Raw genomic sequence first — 10,067 nt, forward strand, 5'->3', positions numbered from 1 at the left:
CATCATTATTATAATACTACTGTAGTTTACATTTGTAACATTGTAGATATACAGTATTATGAACTGTGTAGGAGCATTACTGACTGGAGCGGATCGGGGATTTAAATTCGGACTATGGAGTCGATATGTGGGGCAAACTGGGAATGAGATTTGTAGATTTTATTGCATGGGTAGAAGATAGGGAACCACGCTCAGATAGCACTCATTTGAATCGCACGGATACAGAGACGGGTCTTATGGGAACAATGTAATATGAAACGGGTAGGACTGGGAAGGAAGCGACGATCGCCTTGCCTAATGGGAAAATAAGAAACCACGGAAAACCATCTTCAGGGCAGGGCTGTCGACAGTGACTTTCGAACACACTACCTCCTGAAAGCAAGCTGGCAGCTACGCGACTAAAAACTGCGTAGCCACTCAGTCGGTAAATAAATAAATAAATAAATAAATAAGACTATAAGCCTACTTACACAGCTGCGTAAGACAAGACTCACCTGCTCCGAAAAGGACAATTCCTACGCACAGCAGTAAAAGGAACCCCGTCTTCATCATGGCGTCCAGTGATCAGCAACAATCCACCTCGCAACACTAGTTTCTTGTAGTGTACGTGAGTTGTTTACTATCAGCTATTCTTGTCACTTGTCAAAAAATCATGTCTTCTTTCTATCATACTCAACGCTTTCTTATTGAAAGTTGTTAAAAGTTATTGCTGCGATAAGCCACGCGATGAAACCTCGGAATCATGTTTTATTGCTAAGGTGAGGATTTATAGGCACTAAAATACACAAAATAGCAGACAAATATACACTTAAAAATTGCAATATATGCACTAAAATGGCAAAAATAGGCACTAAAAACCAACCCGAATATACCATCTGCTTATCATTTGAAATTAATAATAATAATAATAATAATGTTATTTGCTTTACGTCCCACTGACTACTTTTACGGTCTTCGGAGAATCATTTAAAATTACAGTACTCAGTATATGTGAATCATGGTCCGACTCGTTGGCTGAATGGTCAGCGTACTGGCCTTCGGTTCAGAGGGTCCCGGGTTCGATTCCCGGCCGGGTCGGGGATTTTAATCGCTTCTGATTAATTCTTCTGACTCGGGGACTGGGTGTATATGTCCGTCCCAACACTCTACTCATCATATTCAGACAACATACTACACTACCAACCACCACAGAAACACGCAATAGTGCTTACATCCCTCCATAGAGGGTTGGCGTCAGGAAGGGCATCCGGCCGTAAAAACAGGGCCAAATCCACATGTGCGACGCAGTTCGCACCCGCGACCCCACAGGTGTGGGAAAAGCGGCAGGAAAAGAAGAAGAAGAAGAAGAAGAAGTATATGTGAATCATGCCATTTCGTTCTCAGCTAAAGGGTTTACGCCAAGGAACAAGTGACCATCAAAATCATGAAAAGATAAAAGTAATAATGATTATTATTTACTATTATTAATAATTATTATTAATTAATAATAATATTGAAGACACTTATCTCTTACAGACAATAATTATGTGACCATGACACTTCAAACGAATCTTAACATGTTACTGTGGACAACCAGATATTGTTCCAAATTTTGCACATTACATCTTTGCCTGTTGTCAGTTAATATATTTTTAAATTGTGAAAATGACCTTTCCTCTTCACATGAGGTCAGGAGACAGTATGTAAAAGCAGCTAGCACTGCTGGGATGAAACCTGATGGTACTGCGTCGTTCCCTGCCAGAACAGCAGCGATTGCCAAAGCATCCTTCCAGCCGGGATTCCTCTACATTATGCTACGCAATTTGGCACTGATCTTAGCTCCTATCGGTCCATTAACATTAAACATTGTCGCATCCACCTCACAAGCAATCCCTACGGCCTTCACAAGAGGAATTTTTCTGTCTTCCAGCTGCTTTATTTTGGAAGGTAGCTGTTCCAAATTTGAAGAAATATATGTGGAGGCAACTCAAAACCTTCGGTTTGGCCAGTGCAGCCTTAGCTTCTATAATGCTTACACCATCTTCATCAAAACTGTTGACTACCCGCAGAATTTCATAAAACTTCACTTACCGGTATCTAATTTATACAGTGTTATTTGTGTTATATTCCTAAAATAACTTCATTAATACACCTAGGATTAACAATTAAATAAAAAAGAAGAAGAATATTCCTAGGAATACTGCTGAAAATAACCTGAAGTAATTTTAAGACCGTTAATGCTACATACCTCTGCAACCTTACTGAGATTCTCGGCATAGTATGTAAGGCAGCACACAACCACGTGCCCCAACGGGTCAGAACAGGCTGTGATGGAAGCGGAAAGGCAGGGAGTGCATTCTTAAAGGCTGATATCCGGGAAGGAGCCTTCAGGAACACTTTCTTCACTCTCGAGATAACTGCATTTACCTCTGGGAACGTGGCTCTCACTTCCTCGGCAAGTCTATGAAGTGCATGAGCCAGAAATTTAACATGCATAATCTTCGGAAAAAAACACTTGTAATGCCTTTCCAGCTTTCAGCACTGTCAGTGAGAAGAATTGGGAGTTTTTCGTCATTATCCTTTCCTAACCACAAACCTCCTGAAAGAGTAAATAGAGAAATGAATAAAACATACATGACAGTTTATATACTCAACCTTCTACCCTTCCAGCCTTTGAAATGTGGCACCGGATAACTAAATCCTAGGGTCGCTAAACGGGTAATACCCAGAGATATCTTCGAATAATATAACTAATCTTTAATTATTGAGTGGGAAGGATAAGAGAGAAGATAAATTAAATGAAAAGGTATGAATGAGGACCTTTGGTAAAAACACAAATTTATTGAAATAAAGAAATAAACTTTGGCAAAGTAAAAAAATCCCTACACAAATAAAAGAATTTGGATAGCACTTCGCTGTACAAATTCGTCACTCATAAATCCGGTCAACTGTAACCATATTCTAATTTAATTCACATATAAAATTTGTTTAATTCACTCAATTATTCATTCCAAGTCACTCACTAATACCTTTCTTTGCTGAAAATTATAAGTCGGCCTAAGTATTAAATCAGTTTACTTCCATTATAAATTATTATCATGAAATAATCTTCTTACTGAATTCCAAATTCATTCAAATATATCTCAATTAATTAAACTCTTATTACATCTCTTAGCAACGTCCTTTTTACAACGTCATACCCGACGTCAAATTAATTACAGTACTTTGTTCATTTAATTAACACATCTCAGTTTTTATTAAGTTATAATTTTAATTACTGTCCTTTTCAAAAATAATATAGTTGACCATTATTACACCTATCACCTTCATTTGAGTGACCTTTAAATCCAAAATTTCAAATACATTCCTATATACATGAATTCTTTAAATTCATATCCAGTCTTCCTTCTATCCATGAAATATTGAACTTGATATTGAATCATAAACTCATTAAATTGTTGAATTATAAAATTTGATAAAAATATTATATTGTTAAGTTATTACAAAAACAATTAAATTATTAAATTATTAAATTATTGCATCATAAAAATTAAATAATTTGAAATATTAAATCCGTTAAAAATATTAAATCACTCAAAATATTAAATCTGTTAAAAACATTAAATCATTCTTTTAACATCGGCTTCCTCCTCTCATCTATTTACACCTAACACGGAATGCAACCGGATCGATGACTACTTCTGATGCAAATAAATTAAGTTACCATTCTGATTTACAAATAAAATATTACTTCGCATACACATAATCAGCTGTTTCTATAATACATAAAATAAACATGAACTCGTAGCGGAGTGACCTAAACTAACATAAATTCCCCCAAAAGCTTAATTTACACTGAATCTATGGAAATAGGGCAGAACCTTTTGCCTCAAACTAAACAACCACCTGAAATGAATTCACAAAATCACAAAAATCACAACCACAAATCAAAATTTGTCTTATCAAAAAGCACAGTAAATGCAAGTCACATAATCAACAAATAAATCCACCATCAATCATAATTACGAGGAATACCATGTTCGTTGACCTGATCGGGAGTTGAAGTTCCGACCAAATGGATTGCAACATTACAGTGGCATATAATTCCCAATCTTGAAATGGCGTATCGCGAATAATATTATCGAATCTTTAAATCTCATTGTGCTGTTCCTAATCATTCAATCAGAATTATCTAAATAAAGACATTTAAACTTTTCTTTTATGACCCTATTCAACGTGGTTTATATCTCTTTTTAACATACAAGCAAAGAAGTAAGAATATCTTATCTGGGAACGCAACTAATTCATTTACTTCACGCATACGGCAATATTTCTCTCAGCAAAAACTAATATCTTTCCATTCTAATTAAATCCATGTGTTCCTCTCAAAATCATCTATATATATAAAATAAGAGTTTTGTCTGTACATTGCTCAGAATTTGAAAATAATTGTATTTCTGTATCGGTCATGTCCACAGTAACAAGAAAATGCAGTTTTTACTTTTCCGTAATTTCTGTGTCTGTCTGTCTGTCTGTATGTATGTATGTATGTATGTATGTACACGCATCACGAGAAAACGGCTGAAGAGAATTTAATAAAAATCGGTATGTAGAGTCGGGGGGTGAACCGCTATAATCTAGGTTATAAATTATTTTATACACGCTGAGTGAAATGGTAGTTTAGGGGAAGGCCTAAAATTCAATTCTCAAATATTTATATTATTAGTGGTCATATAGATAAATACTACATAACTAAAGTTATATAGAATTAAATTTCTGATCATTTACGTCTTATGCATTTTTACCGTACCGGCTATGATAACACAGATATTCATGAATTTGGATTTTTGTTGCTAAGTCCATATCAACGCCGAGCCCCGACAAAATGGGTAAACAGAATTTAATGAAAATCGGTATATAGAGTCGGGGAATAAGAAGCTATAGTTTAAGCTATAGACAATGTTATTCACCCTGGGTGAAATGGTAGTTTAGGGGAAGGCACCTAAAATTTAACTTTTAAAGACCTATGATCTTGGTCCTATGGAAAAGTACTACATAACAAAAGTTATAGAGAATATAATTTCCGATCATTTATGTTTTATTCAGTTTTACCGTACCGACTATGATAAGAGTGGTATTTCAGAACCGGAAGACAATAATGTGAAGGCCTACAATATCGAAAGCGCGTAACATAGATCAACAATAACATTACACTGACCGTTGTTTGTTGTAATGTTCTTTGTATCTTATGCTGCCGCTCAACTCCGATAGATGGGATTACTGCTGCGTACCGAGTATAACAGCCTAACTGAATATTGGCGGGAAATAGCTGAGGAGTTAGATAACTTTCTTCTTTAGCATGCCAATCCTCTGGTTCATACATTGTCTGATACTGCTGGTACGTAACACACTGGTTCATCATGGTATGCCAACTATTCGATACCTACTCTGACGCGCTGTTTTGAATAAGCAGTGTGCGCACTTAAGTCAGAGGCTCAGTTAGTAGTAGTAGGAGTAGTAGTATGAACTGGTCTGGAATTACAATTTAGCCCTATTCCAAATTATAGTACCACAATTCACTAAATAACTCAAAATTCAACCCTGAAAAGAGCCGTTTCTGAGGAAAAGCTTCTTCCTCTTCACTTTCATTAAATCTACATTAATTTTATTCCAAATTAGCAGCGAAGATGTGGTTTCTTCTCTGGCTTGGAGGAAAAATTGCCTCCACGTCAGACAGTTCTTTCCCCCGCCAGTGTAGTGAATTGAGATTTTCCGACTCATCGGGTACTCCCAGGAAACGGATAAGTAAACGGGCATAGTTTTTGCCCTGGGATTATCCACTATTTGAAACCCCCCTCCCCCCCGCCGAAAAAAGGACGAAGATTGTTCGCGGATCACGGATGTCTGCGTCTTGGTCATTCCAGCTCTGTAGCTTTGGACTGTTAGTTCGGCAGCATAGTGCTGTTCGTTAAAAGTGAGAAAATGTGTGGTTTTTTATTTGATCGAGTATTTCATATGAAGGTATTGTTTTTAATCGCGCCATTGCTACTGACGTCATTGTAATGACCCATGTTCATTTCAGGTGGGAAAACCACTAAGAGAGTCTTTCTGAGAATCTATACAGGCAGGCGGAGAGTGAGTGTCTGCCATTATAATGAAAACTCCCAAACCTGATTGTAACTGACGGTAGGCAAGCTGGCCTACCATTACAATGAAAATTCCCTAACCCAGTCTTCATATAAGAAAAGACGTTGGTGACTTGCCCGTCGTGCTTCTAGGGCAACTTTAAGAGCTATGCAACTTAATACAATCTTGCTCACAATGTTTACACTACCTAACCTAGAATTCTGTATAAAATTTAGAATTCCGTAGCAAAGCACGGGTACATCAGCTAGTCTTTCATATAACTTGGCCTTCCTTGGGCTATAATCTCAATTATTTCTTAGCATACAGCGTTTCCAGTACACAATACATTTAACACACAATTCATATGTCCACCGGTTCAACTCTCACCAGGATTCATCATAAATCATCGAGAAACAATTAACTTCGTTTGCCGGCAATATACTCAATAATATCTCGTCCCGTAATGTCATTGGATTGTTACCTGCTACTGGCGTTGAATGTTAAAGGTCCTACTTCAAACTAAGCTCAACTAAATCACAAAATGAAGTATATAACCGAATATCTATCACCTCACAGCACATTTTCATTTACTTGTCAAATATATTTTTACTTGCTGATGAACAGACTCTAACTATCCACTGTAATGTACGTAACTGGCCACAGGTTCATCCCCGCTTCATGATATTAATGAACTCTCTCGACGATTAGGGTTATCCATGCAACATGCCACATACTATCACTAATATTCCCCAATAACTACAAACACGTACTGAATGCCATCTATTTTAATTAATATATTTACACACACGAGTATCATTTCAGAAGATCACAAGTTCTTATTTTTATCGAAGATCATAACTCAACACACGTTTCTTATTATTATCGAAGACCATAACACAACACACGTCTCTTATATGTACAAATACTCACTCCCCCTTAGGCATTAGTACTGATATGAACCACCTGTATCTAGATAACCCTTGCTACTTGCTACTATTGCTGATACATTCATATATGAAATAATATAAACCAGAAAGTACTTATCGAAATCGGGCGTCGCTCCATGGTCAGCCATGCAGCATTTGGGCCATCAGGTATTGTGTTCACTTCATTATAACGGTAGCATTACCGTGCACATAAATAATTTTCTGGAAGCTTTGTCTTGACACGTTTTGCATACGGCATCGCGCACGTTGTCCGCACATGTTTAACACTTAAATACACACAGAAAACACATAAATTATACACAATTACACAATTACAACCTTGTCACCTGTGTACACTCCATAACAGTTTAAGAATTACTATGTCTCTGCAAACTCCGCGATGTTCCCGACATGTTGGACTGCAAAGCGTCCCGCGACTTGACACATCTTCATTTATTACTGCTCGACGAACAGGTTTATATACATGATGTCTCAAAATTTTAGCAATATATACTCCAAATTTTCTGATAATAATAAATCCCACGGATTCAGTTATGCGTTAACAAGTTAATATTTGTGAGGTTGAAAAATGCTCAAATCCACGTTTTCGCGACGGTGACCATTCATATACATCCGAGCCGTTCCGAATCAAATAGCAGAGTGAATGCCGCCTTGACTGCGCGACGTCCCCTGTACTTTGCCTCGTGGCGTAACGTTTTGGGAAATCCCCTGTCTAGTTTCACAATATCCTGGCTTTAGTAGCTACATTTTTAACTCACAATAATTTACTAGGATATTTGGTCTTAATTGTTTCAACTATGTAGAGACCTGATTTGTCTTCTACAATAACTCCTTACAGATTTATACCAATATAGTTGTGCTTCCATATTGGTGTCCATACTTCTTTCTTAATTAGCTTCACGCGCGCTGGACTGTGATTCCCTGTTCAGAAGTCTTGCCAACTTAATTTTTGGGTAGCTCTGTCGCATACTTTCTCTCTCTAGAGTGCAAGATTCCATTGATTCTCTCTTGTGCAATCCAATGACCCTGACAAGAGTACTATCGGACTAATAACTTGAGCAAGCGGGATTACAACATATATCCGGTTTCTCGTGTAACTCCACATCGTACTCTATTAACTTTATCCCATTTTTAATATCATATGCCAATAATATGAACCATTTGTGTTCAATACGTTACGCATTTTAAAATAAGAACTACCGGGCGAGTTGACCGTGCGCGTAGAGGCGCGCGGCTGTGAGCTTGCATCCGGGAGATAGTAGGTTCGAATCCCACTATCGGCAGCCCTGAAGATGGTTTTCCGTGGTTTCCCATTTTCACACCAGGCAAATGCTGGGGCTGTACCTTAATTAAGGCCACGGCCGCTTCCTTCCAACTCCTAGGCCTTTCCTCTCCCATCGTCGCCGTAAGACCTATCTGTATCGGTGCGACGTAAAGCCCCTAGCAAAGAAAAATAAAAAAATAAGAACTGTATTACATTTTTATTGAAATGATTTGGGTGTGAAAGAATTACTTACGCAAAGCGTCTCTAACAATGCGAGCTATCGAGGCACGATTAGTGGGCTCAATTTCCTTCGCAGGAATAAGTGAGGTCTCCCTGGCTTGCTGGACGTCAGTTTACCAATGACTACGTTGGCAATCATTCGACCACAGCTGTTTGTGGTTTCGTCTACCGAGAGCCAAAAGGGGGAGTCGCCCACGTCATCCCTTATGTTTTGTAACACCTAAAACGCAGTATTTATTAAACTCAGTTGTCATAATCCTAATACTGTACGTATATATTTTACTGAAAAGAACATCCAGGAACATCCAGAGTTTAAAATATTTAAACTTCCAGATTGATAAGACGGCTCCAGATAGTTTTTTCTGAGAGTCGACTGGTCGGGAATAATTTTCTTTGTATGTTTTTGCAAGAAACCCCTGAAATCGTGGCTGTCCAGCTTCCCCAATGGGGTATTCGCTTCACCAGTGCACGGCAAGGCTCTGTATTGAAGGTTTCTGAGAATTGTCCTCCATTTGCTGGAGAAATTGCTGCAGGTCTGTTGCTTGTTTTCTTGTCGTCAACATATGTGCAGCAGTGTTCTTGTGCTGGTCCAGACAGTATTTCTTTACACATTTTATATGAAGGCACAGAAAACAAAACAAAATTAAATTTGATAAATCGTGTGAAAAACATTAGTAGGCCTGCCGTACAGGAAATAAAAGTATTGAGCATTTAATAAACACTGTACTTCTTTTGAACAGGCTTAACAAAATATCACTTTCCCATCGGTAGTGAAATTTGAGTCGCCATTGATCCACTGCCGATACAGAATAGATCTGCATGATTTGTCCTTCGGCATTTCGTCGAGAAATTATTGCACTTCATTTAGAGAATGGAAAGCACTGCCCGCTATTTTTCCTGACACCTTCAACTATATTAACACCAATGTACGTGGTCCACTAACAATTTGGCTTTAACAAATATTTTTACGAGTCAAGGAATTCCAAAATTACTTGCAGCTTAGCACAAAACTAGTAAACTGATGTGTAAACAGCTCTTCTCACCATGCGCGTTCTCTTTCTCTCTCCCCGCTCACCCCCCCCCCCCCCCCAACCCCACCCCACAGCAAGATGCAGATTCAAGGCCACCTCGCTCCAAGCAGAATCAGAAGATAGAGAGAAATCTGTTGTCCTCTCTAATCCCATTTAAGTGTCTGTCTGTCTGTCTGTCTGTCTGTCTGTCTGTCTGTCTGTCTGTCTGTCTGTCTGTCTGTCTGTCTGTCTGTCTGTCTGTCTGTCTGTCTGTCTGTCTGTCTGTCTGTCTGTCTGTCTGTCTGTCTGTCTGTCTGTCTGGGCATCCAGAGAAAATGGCTGAAGAGAATTTAATGAACATCGGTATGTAAAGCCGGGGAATGAGTCACTACAATCTAGGCTACAAATATTGTATTCACGCTGAGTGAAATGGTAGTTTATGGGAGGGCAAAAAATTTAATTCTCAATTTTTTAGTGGCCCTACCGATAAATACTACATAA

General features: G+C 38.1%; 1 long non-coding RNA gene across 1 annotated transcript in view; it reads right to left on the reverse strand.

The window, feature by feature from the left end:
• LOC136872650 (uncharacterized) overlaps window positions 1-7,673 on the reverse strand; it is a 50,675-nt gene extending 43,002 nt beyond the window's left edge. Inside the window, exons 1-2 of the long non-coding RNA XR_011018098.1 lie at window positions 7,371-7,673; window positions 2,228-2,578 (exon numbers count right to left, since the gene is read on the reverse strand). This is a non-coding gene — a long non-coding RNA (uncharacterized lncRNA). The remainder of the gene's footprint in view (window positions 1-2,227; window positions 2,579-7,370) is intronic.
• Window positions 7,674-10,067: the final 2,394 nt, after the last annotated feature.

This window comes from Anabrus simplex, chromosome 4 (genome assembly GCF_040414725.1).
Source record: "Anabrus simplex isolate iqAnaSimp1 chromosome 4, ASM4041472v1, whole genome shotgun sequence".
Lineage (NCBI taxonomy): Eukaryota > Metazoa > Arthropoda > Insecta > Orthoptera > Tettigoniidae > Anabrus > Anabrus simplex.